The following is an 18,992-nucleotide window of genomic DNA, read 5'->3' as shown; positions in this document are numbered from 1 at the left end:
ACTTTTATTGCAATTTTTGTATTATTTTCAGGGCTGACTCGGATACTTAATGTAGTAAATCCCGAAATTGAAGTGGATGACGCGGAAGTAGCTGACGATTCGCTACATACGAAAAGAAGTAGTACTAGACAAGAAAAATGTTTATTCTGCGGTCAATGTTTTAAAAGAGCTAAAAATAGGCTCCATAAGTTAATCGCGACAACTAATTACTCCTCCTTTGATACGGTAAAGGGTTTTGCAACAAGTGCAAATGACATCAGCACATTACGTACTCTGCACGAGCGAGTGTCCAGTGGCAAAGCTCTGCATTACCATAACATATGCAAAGCCAACTACAATTCAGTTGGAAAACGGAGAGGCCCAGAGAAGAGTGCTTGGCATGAGAAAAGGAATCATTTTTCAATAGCATTGAAAGATTTGTGCTCCTATGTACATTATTATGTTGTCGAACAACACAAATATTGTTATTTGGATTTTTTGCTAGACCTATTCCTCGATTTCTTAGTGGAATTGTACGACGATCCAACAATTGATAAATATGCTTCCAGCACACGTCGCATTTCCGAAAAATTAAATAAAATTTTTAAAAATGAAATAAGAATTATACATAAGCCTAAGCAAAAAAAAATTGTAGCTCCGAAAGGCGTTGAGCTTGCAATTCATATGCAGCAATTGACAAATGCAGATATTCTTATGCGCAGCGCAATTTTACTTCGTAATGACATAAAGAATCTGCCTATTCAACCGATTTCAAAGAACGTTACTGTCGCAGATTTGATCAAGGGCGAATGCGAAGTACCTAACTCCATTTTTTCTTTTTTTTGTACTCTTATAGCTCGCTGCAATGACAAACAAAGAAAAACTAAAAGAACCATGAGATTAGCAATGTCGTTTAGTTCAGATTGAATTTACAGCGTTACAAACGGTGCAATCAAGCCATCAAAACATATTACGCTTGGCAGTGCTATTAAAAGCCTGACTACTAATAAAAAAGTTTTGCAAATTTCGTACAAATATGGTCATATCTGTAGCTATGATACACTACGTTACTTGGAAATCGAGGTACTAAGTACACTTGCCGAAAGTAGTACGATATGTTCTGATATTGTTCGAGAAAAAGGACTTTCAACGAGCACGGCTTTTGATAACTTCGATAGATTCATCGAAACAACCAAAGCAAAAGTCACAATGAATGATACTGTCGGCATTGTGATACAAGATGAGGTTGTCCAAGGTGAACGTCAAGTTCTAGCTGCAGAAGTCGATTTAATGTCTGATAACGACCAATGTGCGAGTGCAGAGGCGAGCGGTCTACACGTTGATCTTGATGATTCTTCGGAAAGCGGCATTAAATCGAGGAAGAAGAGGCAACGGAGTTTCCAATCGACGATTGCAGAAATTTCTCCATACACTAAAAAACCAAGGATGATGGAGACTTTGATGCCGTTTAATAGTCCATTGTACAAGATTCCATCAGATCTTCATGCGATTAAGAAAATAGATGCTTTGTGGGTATTGTCTCATTTTCAAGCTATTCGGACACCACAGTGGGTCGGTTTCAATGCGCGACTTTTCCCCGACAATCTAAAAAAACAGATCGTCTCGTATATGACACCTATTAATCAATCGCCCACGGACAGAGCGGTTGCGTTAGAGACCATGCGGCGAGCGCAACAAATTGCGCAGGAGTGCGACGAGCGGTACGCTCAAGTGACGTACGATCTAGAAATAGCAAAAATTGCGATACCTCTACAGAGTACTGAAAAACCGAAATTCAATAATGTTTTCATACACTTGTGTGGTTTCCACATTGAAATGGCTTATTTCAAGGCCGTTGGATCTTTCATTGATGGCTGTGAATTGACTAAAATAATGGTGGAGGCAGAATTGCTCGGTTCAGGTGCCGTTGACACTTTTATTTCAGGCAAGAATTTTAGCCACTGCAAGCGCTTACACACTTTAGCATGTCTTTGTCTACAGCTACAAGAATTCGAATTATTTATCAAGAATACCAATATTGAGATCACTGAAACCGTAGTAGCGTACCTAAAAGAATTGCAATCCAAGCAATTGAATGTTTATGAAATTCATAATGAATCCGTCAACAACATAGTGTCTCAATATTTGTTATTTCACCAAGACGTTTTAGCTGGTTCTCATGGGAAAACAGCTCAGTTTTATGCAATTTACATCGATTTAATAAACTGTTATCTTTTGTTTGAACGTGGTATTAGAACTAATAACTTCGATTTGTATGTGTATGCAATTGCAAAAATTAACAATTTATTTTTCACGTTCAACCACATAAATTACTCACGCTGGCTGTCGTGGTACAATGATGCTCTTCTGCGCATCGATGAGACTCACCCTGGTTTGAAGGACGTACTGATGTTTGGCGTCAAACGAACCGATAAAAATTTTTCTCGTATTCCAGGCGATCTTTCTTTGGAGCAAACCATAAACAACGATGCATCAAGAAGATATGCAATCATGCAATTAACTAATTCGATTAGTGCACGTATGGGTTGGGCGTTGAGCCATGCTTTTCGGAGTACAATTATTTCTCACGTTCTATTGGATTGCGACCTAACAAAACAGCAGGATGTTACGAATGACTTACTAAGGCATCGGCTAAACAAAAGTATTCAACACATGCAAGAATTTTTTCGATGTTTAAATAGTAGACAAAATCCATTTCTTTCGCCCATTGACAAAACCATGTTGTTTAACATATCAACTGGCGAAGCAGCGTCGAAAGATGTCGAGAATTTTCTTCTGACCGTTGAAATCGAGGGCAGCCAGATGAGAGAAAAATTTATTAATAGCTGTTCCGAGGATAAAGGCAATTTTCAGAAATACGAAATAAAAAAAAACAAAATTTTAAATTCTGCTAGTACCGCAACGCGTAAAAAGGTAAAAATTGGCGGAAAAGAGCAAGAAATAAAAATTCAAAGCGATTTATTTGGAAGACTGTTGGGCATTTCATTACAAAATAACATGGATTTGGCAAAGGTACGAAAGAACGCTTTTTATTTAATATTTTTAATATTTTTCGTTCACAATTTCCCATTTTTTTATACTATCATCAATTAATCATTGCATTATGATTGAATTAATCTTTTCATAATATCTGTATCATTAAATTATTGCGTGATTATTTATATATTAACATACAAATTCACCGAATGGTTACACTTACTGTTGTAGGTGATGACGTATCCTATGACTCCTGTACCACTCTCGTTGTGCCATTTAGATGGCACAATGATGAAGACAAACAAAGCAACGCTGACGAAAATTTTGGAGCGAGTTGTTGAAAATCATGGACAGCCAAAAGATGTCGATGTTTTAATAGTTGATGGCTTTTTTCTTTTTCACACAATACGACAGATTCCAAAATATTTTGGTGAAGTAGCGCTTCACTTTTTACGGAGAGTAACGACTCTTTCAACAGCAACATCAATATTTGTGATATTCGATGAGTACCCCAGTCCATCGATAAAAGATGCCGAACATAACTTGCGGGGGGGCTGTTTCTCTAGATTATATCACCGGTTAGACCCCTCTTCTGGAATTATAGTAATTCTTATTAAATAATATTTAATTGAGTAACAGTGAAAACCCTTTATTTTTTTTATTCGTTTTTTTTACAAGTCCAGATCAAATTCGACCTGCAGATTTTCATGCTGAAATGCAGAATATTAAGTTTAAGGAAGCGTTGGTTAATTTTATAATTGATTATTGGGGTCAGCAAGAGGCTGCAACTATTTTAAACAACAAGACTGTTTATATTTCGTTTGATAAGTGCTATAAATATTCCGTTGTCAATGAAAGTGTTTGCATCCAACACATGCCACAGTATAAGTGCGAAGGTCACGAGGAATCTGACACAAAAATCGCCTTTTTTTTGGCCAAAATCAGCCCAAGTACCGCCAACGTTGTTGTCCGTTGCAACGATACAGATATTCTGATAATATGCTTAGGGAACATGAAACATTTTGAGGACTCAATGAACGTGTGGCTGCAGTTTGGTACGGGGAACAACGAACGATATATTAACGTATCTAGCCTTTACGAGACACTAGGTCCACAACTGTGCTCGGCTCTTCCAGCATTCCATGCCCTCACTGGCTGCGATAACAATCCATCGATGTATAAAATGGCAAAAAGTAAGCCATTCAGTATTTTACAAAGCAGTCCGGAATTTCAACAAGCATTCAGCGATATAGGAGACAAATTCGTTTGTAAAATGTACGCTACTCAGACGAACGGATTAAAACGTTTTGGTAAATATTTTGTTAATAATGGGCAGCATGTTTTATGTGAACTATCCTTAACGCATGTATGAACTTTCAGAGACAGTCAACGATGCGCGGTACCATTTATTTTTTAAAGGTTACTCGTCGTCTGAAGACAGAGATTTTTTCAAGAAAAACACCTTAAATTTCGATGCGTGCTTGATCCCTCCGTGCTCTAGAGAACTTGATCAGCATATTCGACGATCAACGTATATTGCCGCTTTGTGGAATAATGCCCACCTGTCCAAACCATCTTCGCTTGATCCCCTAGAGTACGGTTGGAAATTATCTCCTGCTGGAACATACCTATTACATTGGTTTGACGGCCCAGAAATACCAGATTTTGTTGGCGACGTTCTTATCGACTCTGATAATGGTGACTTTTTTTATTATTAAATTCACTGTAGACACATGGCAAAATAAGTTCAAAATTACAGCAGCTTTTTCATGAGCAGAACGTTAAGTATATTGTTTTTTATTTTTTTAGAAACAGATGAGGATGAAGACGTCAAAGTTGTGTCAATTATACAAGCTTACAACAATTATGGCTTTGATGCCGAAGAGGAGGAGGAGGAGGAGGAGGAGGATGAGGAGGAAGATTTTAGTCCAGAGGTGAGATTTAATATTGATCTCAACGAGGACGACGATGATGATGGTTAAATTGTGTAATAATAAGTCAAAATAAAAAAAAATAAAAAAAGGTTCCTTGCGTTGTAATTATTGTATACGAATAGTTCGACATTTCGCAATCGTATCGTGTTAATGCGTGACATATACGTCTGGGAATAATGATTGGGCTTTAAATTAACCTACAAAACGTAAAAAAAATTTTCCCAGACGTGTACCGATTGGTCAATGATCGGTTTTTTTTTAACAGTGAAAACGTCTAGACAGACATCTGGGATCGATAAACAAGTCTGGGGACTAATTTTTTCTGACAATATAAGCTTATATTTCTTGAAGCTGCACTCCCCAGACGTTAGCTAATCGTACCAAATGATTGGTATCGGTTGCACGATCGAAGATGTAAAAAAAAAAAACAAAAATCCGACCTACACGTCTGGGAGACTGTGTATACAGCTAAAAAGATAAAATATAACATATACAGTCCTTCCCAGACGTGAACTGATTGTTTTTAATAACCGATTTCCAATACGATAACCAATGACCGTTATCACAGCTCGTGCGCCTTATACACGTCTGGGGCTGCAATCGGATTTGTTTTTTGTTCCCAAAGTTAATTAATATTGAATCCCAGACGTGAACAGATTGAAAATAATAATTAATTTGCTATACAAATTAAAAAATTAATTAATTATTGTTTTGCTCCTGTGACAACCATAACAACTATTCTAACTTATGTTTTATAGACATAAGCAAAGGTCTTTAGGATTCCCAGACGTGAACTTATCAATCACAGCGATCTGTTCCGTGCTACCGGTCTTTATGCATGCACCTATCACCCAATGAACCAGAGCGCTTACTGGCCACTCTGTTAAATAAATAATTGTTAATTACACTAATGCCTATCACCCAATGACCCACGGCAATAATTGGCCACTGAGTTAGTTATATAATTATAAATATTACAAGGGCCTATTACCCAGTAACCAGGGGCAGTTACTGCTCGCCTTTTTGATAAATTAATTATTATTAATATTACAACCTATTTCGCCGGCGAAGACAGGGGGGGGGGTACAATGAAGATGATGCAGTACTGTCTTCCCAAAGCATGTATTTAGTTTTTTCCTTTTTCCACTGAAAATACGATTTTTTTTATAATTTTACGAATGTCAATGCTATATAATCCCTTAGACATTAATCGCATTCATTCATTGCTTATGTGGAAAGTATTTTGGAACTTTTGCGTGGAAAACACCACGGAAGGTGGCAAACGCCCAATAAATAATGCTTTTTTACAAACTGAAAATACAATTTTTTATCCTGGAGAAATTTGGCACTTTACTCTATGAAAGGAGGGCGAAAAAGAGTAATTTCGGTGGGAGTATGGAAACAAAAATAAGTTCAAACCATACTAAAATGTTTTACCCAGATTGAATATGAACTTTATGACCTTTAACTGTAAAATTTTTGAAGAAATATTGAATAAGCATTTTAAAAAAGGATTCTCATTATTACAAAATTTCAATTAATAGAAATTGGACGTTAATATATTCTAATGTCAATCCTTAGCCAATTCTTGTTTATTGATGTTAAAACGAAAAAAAAAGATAAAGGTTGATGCATTAAATGCAATTTATTCCATAAAAATTTATTTTTCACTAATTAGTGTCAACTCATTGAATTTTATAATTTTGCGATAACAACCTTGATTTATTTTATGCAATAATTTACGTGCATAAGACAATTATTACTCCAAAATAAAACTCATGTGCATATATATATATACGAGTACTCGACTCCACCTTCTTTCTTACGATAATGTAAGACTAACTTTTGAATAATGTGGATCCATTTAAAAATTCTATATGTTTATCTAATAGTATTTAACCAGACAAAAAAATTGTGAGAACACTACACAGCATTTCCTTGTATACAAAATTACGTGTTTTTTCTATAAAGTTACATATCCAATTGAGATTTTTTTGAAGTTCAATACATAAAAAGCGGCAGTGTAAAACGATCTGAAATTTTACATGGGATATTTTTTTGGTATAACGAATAGTATAAACTTATGTGCAGTTTGAATAAACTATTTATTACTACCAGGGTACAGACTTTAAACTGCAATGTATAAAGTTAACGTTTTGAATAATTTATTTTGTAGCAATTACAAAGTCAATTATCCAAGTTGTTTGCATTAGTAAAAGGTGCAACTTAAAACACGCAACACAGTATTTTCTATTCTAGTAGCTTCACATTCATAGACTGGTGTGACGGGGACTCTATAATCAAACTGACATACAATGCATACCAATATAATTTGTTTCAAACAGAGAAACAGAAATTCTGAAACTGCGGTGAGTAATTGTATAATACCGTTAGAGATTCTTTTAAGCATCAAAATAAAAAAATTGTGCACTTTGCGTTTGTGTTATACTTAGTACATTATAGTCCCACTTTTGTTCAACTTACCATCAAAAGACAATTTTTCAATTTTCTTGACTAACTGTCTTTAATGTATAACTATGTGAAATAAAAAGTAATTTTTTTAGAGTCACTTTTACTTACAACATTGAATGTATAAATTTTACATTTTTCTATTTGTAGCATTCTTCTTTTAAATTATGATTGTATAAATGTTAAAAATTAACTACCTTCTAAGATTATTCCATTCATTTTTTAGTGAACAAGTTTTCAAGCACTTTCAAATAAAAACATAAATAAGCAAGTATGCATAATACCATACTAAAAACTTTTAATACTCACCAAGTCTAGCAAGTTATTTCTTTTTCATGCAAAATGAGTAAATGTAATCCAACTAATTATTCAACTAAACGTTATTTATTTACGTTGCACCTTTGACATACTTACAATAGTAAAAAATAAATTGTAAATGTAAGTATAAGAAAATGCATACATCTATAAAAATAATTACATTCAAGTGATACTATAAAGCAAGTGCAAAATTAAATTTGATGTGGTACATACAAAACAGAACTTTTCTGTATTAACTTTTCTTCATTCGTTTAACAGAATAAACTATTATGAGTTGTAACATCACAAAAAAAAATTCTTTCGAAAGTTGATTATTTGTAAAGCCTAACTTTTTCTCAATAAATCATTATGCTGTTCATGACTTAATATACTTAAAAACAAAAACTTATTAACTTAAGGAAAATATTATTACTAGACAAGATAATATGATTGATAGATTGTTATTGTATATAATATTTGATGCTAATCCTACAAATACTTGCCAGATGAAGTACACACTAAAAGTATTTATAAATAATAATTTTTCATTTCATGTATACTTAAATTCTACATCATTAAATTACACATTCAAAAAACAAGTTAGTTTAAAAACTTTTGAAAAAAACTTTTCAACAAAAATAAATAAATTTTTTTTTTGTTATGAGCATTAATTAATTAAATGAAATTTTATTAGTTACCGTATTTCTGATGTGTGCTATTTCAATTCACTAACCACACAAATCATCAAAATTTGAGCAGACTGAAGACAGTACATCAAAAATTAACTCCTATTGGTCTTGTAATGGATGTGTTATGGTTTCTTAATAAAACAACAAATTTATTAACTGATTACATGAACAACAAATATTGCAATACACAAATAATAAGGCATCAACCAATACTGTTGAAAATAGTCGCCTGTCAAAATGGCGTCGGATCATAGCATAGTCCATTTGGCATGCCACGTATGGAGGCTGTAGGTGCGTTCCGTAAATGCAAAAAAACCTAAACAGGTAAGTTTTTTGTGGTCGCACGTTCGGTACGTCGGTCCGAGGTCGAGCCTCCATAGAGAGAAATAAGAATTCTTATTATCTCTATAGGCAACCCAAGCCAGCCAGGGGTGTGTTCCAGTAACGCTCTCCGACAACTTACCGACAACTTAATTATGTCTCACGATATCTTGCGTCATGTTTAAGTTGTCGGTAAGTTGTCAGAGAGCGCTACTGAAGCACACGGCCGAGAGTAGACTAGAGAGAGAGAGAGAGAGAGAGAGAGAGAGAGAGAAATCCCAGGGACCGTACCATGTAACTATTTTTTTGTACATTGGCCTATGTTATAACACTGGCCCCCGAAGCGAAGAAAAGTTATATGGTACGGCCACAGATACCGCAATTTCCGCCCCCACTACCCGGTAGCTGCGTGGTACCTATTTCGTAACATTTTTTACTTAGTGAGCTTATGTTGTAGCATAAGCTGATGTACAGTCAGAGGAACCTCGTTCTGTCCCGGACCATGATATTGAACAGTACTTCACGCCACAGTTCCGAAATAGTGTCCGGGACAGATCAGAGTTCCACTGAGTATACAGCAAACTAGTTACGGAATACCACTCCCAGAATAACTCGTAAGTATGCCTGTGTTAATGTATCTAAATGTTATAACCACCACAAACTTCTATCGAGCGTGGGTAAACAGCACTAGCCATGATGTGAAAACATAAGGTGTGGCGTTGCCAGTGATGGGATATAGTTCCAGCCAGACTCCGAAACTCAGGGACCGGCTCGACTCCGATTTCTGTGGCGCCGTGATTTGAGTGTAGTTTCTTGTAAATTTTGATGCCAGAAATACAGGAAAAATAATAAAAAAATTTCTTCTTACCTCCTTTTCGAGATATCGAACTAAAAAGTCGAAAAAATCGTTTTTTGTATACATGTGATATTGGGGTTATTTCTTGCTTATTTGATAATAATGAATATAAAAAAAATAATGAAAACCATTCGATTTGCTTTTTTTTTTCTAAATGTAGCATCTTGATTTTCGAAAAACACATTTTTAATATATTTGATTTTAATATAAAAACACTTGATGAATTGATATTATTTATTGATTTAAAAATAATGAAATTTCTGTTAATTTTACCTCCGCTTCCCGGCACACTGACACATATCAAAGTGTATTATCTATTCTCATCAGCTTAGTATCTGATACGCTCTTCATGTAAGAGCAATTCTGAATTCAAATCCTCGCGCGCTTAATCTAGCATGCAGCGCCTCTATCGGTCACTTTTTGGTTTAGCGCGTAAACATTTAAAATACAAAAGCTCAGTGTTATCGGTAAATCTTGTGGCTTGTACATCTTCAAGTTGTTATTGTTTATTGTTCTGTAAGCCGATCTGTAAAACCGACGATCAAGCTTACGTGCGCTACACATACACATACATTTATACTATGTGCGTAAGCTCACACAAATATACATGCACACATAAGCTTACACATACAAACATTGGAGTGCACGTAGGTCTACCTCCTCGTGGTGCACTCTGGGTAACGCTAAAGAGCTACATTATTTATTTCTGTTAGTGAAAGTATTTGTTTATTAATTGTTGTTATGTTTATCATGCTTTGATGAAGAAAAAAAAACACACAAAAGATTTATAAAGAAGAAATACTCATTTCAAATGAAGTAAAATCAAAAAGAACACCAGTGGAAATTTTTGAAATGGTTTTATCATATTTTTTACTATCAAATTAGTAAGTAATAACCCTAATATCGCATTTATATAAAGTACGATTTTTTCGACTTTCGAGTTCCATATCTCGTAAACGAGGTTAGACGGGATTTTTTAATATTTTTCTTGTATTCCTGGCGTCAAAATATACAAAAAACAACACTCAAATCACGGCGCCACAGAAATCGGAATCCCCCCCCCCAGGGACCCAACCTCTCTGACGTGAGCAATCATTAGATCAAAAAAAATAGTACCGAACGTGAGGTGCAAAATTAAAATGAGGTCCAATAAACGCAAGCATCTATCACCCAATGACCCGGGGTGCTTACTGTAGACTCTGTTGAATAAGTAATAATAAATAATACAGGCGCCTATCCCTCAAAGACCCAGGCCGTATTCAGGTAACTCCAATAAATGGAAAACTATTCATAAATAACGCAAGCGCCTATTGCCCAATGACACAAAGCGCTTACTGGCCACTTTCTTAAATACATAATTATTGATATAACAAGCACCTATCACCTAATCACCTGCGGTGCTTACAGGCCACTGTGTTCAATAAATGATAATTCAATAAATCACCCGGAGCGCTTATCACTCTGTTATAAACATAATTGTTAGTAACACAAGCACCTATCATTCAATGACCCAGAGCGCCGACTAGCTACTCTGTTAAATACATAGTTATTAGAAACGCAAGCACCTATAACCAAATGACCTAGAGTACTTACTAGAAACTATGTTAAACAAATAGTTATTAAAATCACAAGCACCTATAACCCAATGACCCGGGAAGCTCACTGGCCCCTTAGTTAAATGAATAATTACAAATATTACAAGTGCCTATCACCCAATGAACCAGAGCGCTTACTGGCCAATCTGTTAAATAAATAATTGTCAATTACACTTATGCCTATCACCCAATGACCCACAACAATAATTGGCCACTGAGTTAGTTATATAATTATAAATATTACTAGGGCCTAATATCCAGTAACCAGGAAGGCTAACTATCCGCTTTGCTAAATAAATAATTATAAGTATAGCAAGCGCCTATCACCCAGTAAACCAGGGCAATTACCGGCAACTCTGTTAAATAAATAATTATTAATAACGTAAGAGCTCATCACACTATCAACCGAAGCGCTTACTGGCCACTTACTTAATTATATAATTATAAATATTAGAAGCGCTAATCAACCAATAACCTGGGGCGCTTACTAGCCACTCTGCTAATGACATGATTATAAATATTACAAGCGCTTATGACCTAGTAAACCAGGGCTCTTACTGGCCGCTGAGTTAGTTATATAATTATAAATATTACAAACTTCCGTCACCCAGTAACCTACGGCGGTTACTAGCCACTCTGTAAAATAAATAATTATTTATATCAAAAGCGCCTATTACCAAATGACCCAGGACGCTAATAAGCAACTTTGTTTAATAAATAATTACAAACAACACAAGCGCCTATCACCCAATGACCTGGGGCGTTTACTGGCCACTCTGTTAAATGCATAGTTTACAAAAACGAAAGCGCCTATCATCAAATGACCCGGAGTGCTCACTAAGAACTATGTTTGGACGAACGATTTTGTTGAACATTGGTTTGAATATTTCTAAATAAATAGTACATATAATAGTTATTAAAATAAAAACATTGATAACCACGGACAGCCACGCGAAACGGACGCACGCGCTCTATAGGCTGCTGCCTCTTAAAGAATACGCCCAATTGGGTGGCTTATTTTCATTTTGATTTTGTTTGCTCGCTTTCTATGTCGACCAGCGGCGACACGTGTCGCGCGGGCAGAGGAGCAATTAGTAATAGCTCTATCTCGCTCTTTCCCAAAAAGCACTGGCGCATGTCGCGCAGAGAGGTATATACTATAGGCGAGTCAGTCTGCGCAGCGCAACGATGGGCTTCACAACCAGCGATGGGATATAGTTCCGGCCAGATTTGGGAATTCTCTAGGACCCAACCTCTCTGACGTGGGAAATCACTAGATAAAAAAAAAAATAGTACCGAAGGTGAGGCGCGAGATTCAAATAAGGTCCAATAACACAAGCATCCATAACCTGATGACCCAGGGCGCTTACTGACAACTCTGTTAAATAAATAATTATTAATAACACAAGCACCTATCACCCAATAACCCGGGGCGCTTACTGGCCACTCTGTTAAATAAATAATTATTAATAAATAACACAAGCGCCTATCACCTAATGACCCGGGGCGCTTACTGGCCACTCTGTTAAATAAATAATTATTAATAACACAAGCGCCTATCACCTATTGACCCGGGGCGCTTACTGGCAACTCTGTTAAATAAATAATTATAAGTATATAACACAAGCGCCTATCACCTGATGACCCAGGGCGCTTACTGGCCACTCTGTTAAATAAATAATTATAAGTAAATAACAAAAGCACCTATCACCTGATGACTCAGGGCGCTTACTGGCCACTCTGTTAAATAAATAATTAATAATAACACAAGCGCTTATAACCTAATGACCCAGGGCGCTTACTGGCCACTCTGTTAAATAAATAATTATTAATAACACAAGCGCTTATCACCTAATGACCCGGGGCGCTTACTGGCCACTCTGTTAAATAAATAATTATTAGTAAATAACACGAGCGCCTATCACCCAATGACCCGGGGCGCTTACTGGCCACTCTTTTAAATAAACAATTATTAATAAATAACACAAGCGCCTATCACTTATTGACCCGGGGCGCTTACTGGCAACTCTGTTAAATAAATAATTATTAGTAAATAACACAAGCGCCTATCACCTGATGACCCAGGGCGCTTACTGGCAACTCTGTTACATAAATAATTATTAGTAAATAACACAAGCGCCTATCACCTGATGACCCAGAGCGCTTACTGGCAACACTGTTAAATAAATAATTATTAATAAATAACACAAGCGCCTATCACCGTATCACCTGGGGCGCTAATTGCAAATCTAGTGAATAAATAATTATTCATAAGTATGTCAAGCACCTTCTTCCTGATGATCCAGGACACTTGTTTGCAACACTATTAAATGATAAAAAGTTGATCGATAACATATTAAACATATCACAATTTATTTTGATTGCCTATCTAGTACAACAAAGATCTTTTTAATTGGTGCTCTTGTAATTACTTGATAACTTATTATTCAATAGTAGCCAGTAAGTACCCCGAGTCATTAGGTGATAAGCGCTTGTGTTATTAATAATTATTTATTTAAAAGAGTGGCCAGTAAGCGCCCCGGGTCATTAGGTGATAGGCGCTTGTGTTATTATTAATTATTTATTTAACAGAGTGGCCTGTAAGCGCCCCGGGTCATTGGGTGATAGGCGCTTGTGTTATTTACTAATAATTATTCATTTAACAGAGTGGCCAGTAAGCGCCCCGGGTCATTAGGTGATAAGCGCTTGTGTTATTAATAATTATTTATTTAACAGAGTGGCCAGTAAGCGCCCCGGGTCATTAGGTGATAAGCGCTTGTGTTATTAATAATTATTTATTTAACAGAGTGGCCAGTAAGCGCCCTGGGTCATTAGGTTATAAGCGCTTGTGTTATTAATAATTATTTATTTAACAGAGTGGCCAGTAAGCCCCCTAGGTCATCAGGTGATAGGCGCTTGTGTTGTTTACTAATAATTATTTATTTAAAAGAGTGGCCAGTAGGCACCCCGGATCATCAGATGATGGGCGCTTGTGTTATTTGTTAATAACTGTTTATTTAAAAGAGTGGCCAGTAAGCGCCCCGGGTCATCAGGTGATAGGCGCTTGTGTTACTAATAATTATTTATTTAAAAGAGTGGCCAGTAAGCGCTCCGGGTCATTAGGTGATAAGCGCTTGTGTTATTATTAATTATTTATTTAACAAAGTGGCCAGTAAGCGCTCCGGGTCATTGGGTGATAGGCGCTTGTGTTATTTACTAATAATTATTTATTCAACAGAGTTGCCAGTAAGCGCCCCGGGTCAATAGGTGATAGGCGCTTGTGTTATTAATAATTATTTATTTAACAGAGTGGCCAGTAAGCGCTCCGGGTCATTAGGTGATAAGCGCTTGTGTTATTATTAATTATTCATTTAACAAAGTAGCCAGTAAGCGCCCCGGGTCATTGGGTGATAGGCGCTTGTGTTATTTACTAATAATTATTTATTTAAAAGAGTGGCCAGTAAGCGCCCCGGGTCATCAGGTGATAGGCGCTTGTGTTATTTATTATTAATTGTTTATTTAAAAGAGTGGCCAGTAAGCGTCCCGGGTTGTTAGGTGATAGGCGCTTGTGTTATTAATAATTATTCATTTAAAAGAGTGGCCAGTAAGCGCCGTGGGTCATCAGGTGATAGGCGCTTGTGTAATTTACTAATAATTATTTATTTAACAGAGTTGCCAGTTAGCGCCCCGGGTCAATAGGTGATAGGCGCTTGTGTTATTTGTTAATAATTATTTATTTAAAAGAGTGGCTAGTAAGCGCCCCGGGTCATCAGGTGATGGATGCTTGTGTTATTGGACCTTATTTGAATCTCGCGCGTCACCTTCGGTACTGTTTTTTTTTTTATCTAGTGATTTCCCACGTCAGAGAGGTAGGGTCCTAGAGAATTTCCAAATCTGGCCGGAACTATATCCCATCGCTGTTCACAACCCTTCTCGTTGTTTTTACATCATAAGTCGTGTGCACGTGCACAGCCATTTGGCAGCAAGCCAGCCAGATATCGCTATTTTGGCGAGAACAATAGCTATGTCTTATCTTACAGCCTTATTAGCCTCACCCGTTACGGGTCTTCCATAGTACAAGGGGCGGACGCGCCTCTCCGCTTTGACGGGTTTATATAAAAATAACCAACGCATGCTGTCAGATATAGTTAGTTCGAAAAATTAAAATTTTTCTAAAGTGTATGCGATTTAACTCTATCTTTGCGGTTCGTTCTTAAATTGTTAAAAATTCGTTCTCTATTTTATAATAAAGTGACCGTGTGTTTGGTTAAATTCCTGTGTTTCTTATTTAATTGGGTTTGTTATTGTTATGCATGAAAAAAAAGGAGGAACAAAGAGACAATCATGTGACTCGCCCTCAAGAAACGGCCTATCGACGAAACAATGTTATATTAATAATTATTAAAATCGAGGACTTCCGTTGTGGACACGTAGGAGAGTGGACGTGTAAAAGTGAGCTCCTGAATAAAGCAACAAATAGAAAAAAAAGCAAGGGTAGATAGCTGTAATGAAGTCTCAAAAAAGTGGTGAAATACATGAGGACATAGTAAACAGTGACAAAAAGTGAAAAAGAAAGTGAAACAGAAGGATTATAAAGGATTGAAAAACAGGTAGGACAGAGAACGTGAGAGATGAACAAGACGTCGATGCAAGTCGCAAAAGAATAGTGCAATCGGATGAACAAAGAAAAAAGTGGTATACGAAGGAAAAGGGAGAAAAAAAGAAGTGATAATAATTAAAGAAAAGTAAACAGTGAATAGTGAAAAAGTGGACAAACAGGGGTATAGGAAAAAGTGAGGTTAGGAAACCCAGTAAGAGGGAAGGGCACGGGCAGAGAAAGGTGATTTCTTTTTTCCGTTACCGACAGAGAAAGTAGATAAGGAAGATAACAAATTTTTTGACGGTAGTTACGTGGTCGATAAAGAAGGAATCCTACATTTTTACAGGAAAAAGAAAGATATTTTTATATTAACAGTAGATAAAGAAGTTTTTGACAACTTGGTTACCGGCAGTAGATAAAAAATTTCTTAATTACTGAATTGACAGAGTCGGTAAGAAAGATATCTGTAGAGTCCATAAAATTTTAAAAATGACAGGAAAAAAAGCAATTATTAACACGAGAAGAAATACAAACACAAATACAAAAATTAAAGATCAATCCACTCTGAATTTCCAGAGAGAAAAAGAGAAAAAGGATAAAAGTTAGGATGTTAAAAAACAAAATGATAAGATGAGTAGGATAGAAAAGAAGTTAGATAGTATGTTTGAGTTGATGGAAAGATGAGAAAAAAGAGAAGAAGAATGGAGAGAGGAGAGAAGCAGGTGGTTGAAAGAGAGATTAGAGTGGATAAAAGAGAAGAAAGCTATTAATGAAAGGATCCACAGATTAGAATGAGAATTAGAAAAAAATGAAAGGGAGAAAAGAAGACAGAACATTATCATTTAAGGTGCAATTGTAGAAAAAAAAAATATAAAAAAAAAGGTGGAAGAGTTTGTGGAACAGAAAATCAATGTCAATTTAAAGGTGAAAAATGCTACTAAAGTAGTAGTAAAGAAAGGAAAAAGTGGTATGAAAATGGTAGTAGTAGAATTGGAAAGCAAGGAAATGAAAGACAGTATCATGATGAACAAGAAGAAGCTTGAAAAAGGAATGCATATTGAAAATGATTTGACGAAAAGAAAGAGAAATACAAAGAATGATATTAGATAAATTAAAGGAACAAAAAAAACGTAGGAAAAACCACAAAAAATTGGCTATATGAAATTGATGATTGATGATAAGTGGTATAGATACAACGAATGGAAGGGAAATTTCCTAGAAAAAAGAAGAAGGATACAGGGGAAGATAACAGGAAGATCGCAAGAATGAAGAGGACAATTAGGGAAGGAGGAGAGGGAGTTGGAGGAGAAGAAAAAAAGTGTAAATATATGCGATTGGAACATAGCAGGAGTGTTAAATAAGAACGTGGAAGTATAGGAATATTTAAATAATTTTGATGTTATAATGATAGTAGAAACATGGTTAGAGAAAAATAAATGGGAAGATATAGAAAGTAAGATGTCGAAAAACTATGAATGGAAATTTGTTGCAGCAAAAAGAGAACTTAAAAAAGGTAGAGCGAAAGGAGGAATAATTACAGGAATTAATAAGAAGTTAGAAATTAAAAAGTACGAGGAATTTAGTGATAACATAGTAAAACAAGAGATTAAATATGGCGAACAAGAGTGGACATTTGTAGGTGTATACTGCCAAGACGTGGCAAAGACAATGGAAATTATAAAAGAAAAAATAGGAACGCAGGAAAAAGGTGGTATTATACTGGCAGGAGATTGGAATGCGAGGACAGGCAGGGAAGGTGGATGGGTCAGTGAGATGGAGATTAGAAGCAAGGAAGTTAGTAACAGGAAATCAAAAGATGAAACAATCAACGAGGAAGGAAGAAGGTTAATTAAGGAAATAACAGAAGAAGGATGGGGTATAGTTAACGGACAAAAAGGAGAGGAAGGAAACTACACGTACGTTAGCAGCAGAGGTGAGTCAGTAATAGATTATGTTATAAGTAATCAAGAAGCGTTAGATCAGATAAAAGAATTAAAAATAGGACAAAGAACAGAGTCAGATCACATGCCACTGGAAATATACTTAGAAAATAAAATAGAAATGGTAGAAGATAGGGGAAAGAAAGAAAAGGAAATTTCAAAAAGAGAATGGACGCAAGAATTGATAGACCAATACCAGGAGAGGTGCGAAGGATAGAATTGGAAAGAGATACAAGTAGAAAGAAGATGGGAAGAAATAAAAGAAGCAATAGAAGCAGCAGTACCAAAAACTAAAAAACAGTCTAAGGTATGGAGGTTGGGAGAAAGAAAGTGGTATGACAAAGAATGGAAAGCAAAAAAGAAGGAGCTGAGAAAAATACTGAAGCTATGGAGGAAAAAGAAAGCGGATAGAAACTATCTAATTAACAAAAAGAGAGAGTATAGAAATTGGTGCGAGGCAAAAAGAAAAAGGTATGAAATAACGGAGGAAAAAAATATAAGGGTCGCAAAATCAGAAAGGGAAATTTGGAATTATATAAATAGATATAGAAAGAAAAAAGCAGGCGTTAATAATAAGACAGAAATTGAAGAATGGAGAAGGCATTTCATGAGGAAACTAGGCGGTAAGGATGGAAAAGCTATGATAATTGAAGAGGTGGAAGAAGACAATGCAAAAATAGAGAAAAGTACACAGGATCACGAAGAATTAAGCAAAGAAGAGTTCAAGAGGTTAATAAATAGGTTAAAACTAAGGAAGGCACCAGGAGATGACAAACTAGAAAACGAAATATGGAAATATATGCCACAAGAGGTTGATGCAGCGCTATAGGAATTGATGAAGAAAGTATGGAAAGAAGGAAGGATTTCAGTACAATGGAGAAGAGGAGTGATATGCACAATTTATAAAGGAGGTGATAAGGAGGAGCTGGATGATTTCAGAGGAGTAACTTTGACATGCACGGCATATAAAATATACGCGAGTATGTTACATGAATTATTGAAAAAAGAGATTGAACAAAAATTAGCAGAAAGTCAATTTGGATTCAGAGAAAGAAGAGGAGTGATGGAAGCAATTCATACGCTGAAGCACGTAGTGGAAGACAAATTAAGTAAACCAGAAGGAAAAATATTCGCATGCTTCATTGATCCAACAGAGGCCTTTGACAGAGTAGATAAAACGGTTTTAAAGGAAAGATTGCAAGATATGGTGGTGAGTAAAATATTGATAGGTAGAATTTTGGACAAAGAGAGGAGTAAGGCAAGGGTGTCCATTAAGCCCGACATTATATTTGATGTGTACCTAGCGGATCTAGAA

General features: G+C 35.9%; 1 protein-coding gene across 2 annotated transcripts in view; it reads right to left on the bottom strand.

Moving 5' to 3' along the window:
- Arf79F (ADP-ribosylation factor 1) overlaps window positions 1-8,685 on the bottom strand; it is a 230,157-nt gene extending 221,472 nt beyond the window's left edge. Inside the window, exon 1 of one of the 2 annotated variants that reach the window (XM_089595679.1) lies at window positions 8,375-8,685. The gene's annotated coding sequence lies outside the window, so the exon portion shown is untranslated. The remainder of the gene's footprint in view (window positions 1-8,374) is intronic. The other variant, XM_089595678.1, reaches the window with a different exon arrangement.
- Between the last annotated feature and the right edge of the window lie 10,307 nt (window positions 8,686-18,992).

Source organism: Copidosoma floridanum, unplaced genomic scaffold, assembly GCF_036245765.1.
Source record: "Copidosoma floridanum isolate Cflo_tuat_1 unplaced genomic scaffold, Cflo_Japanese_pri ptg000027l, whole genome shotgun sequence".
NCBI classification, from domain to species: Eukaryota; Metazoa; Arthropoda; class Insecta; order Hymenoptera; family Encyrtidae; genus Copidosoma; species Copidosoma floridanum.
The sequence above is the reverse complement of the archived record's forward strand: the minus strand, read 5'-3'. Positions and strand labels throughout refer to the sequence as shown.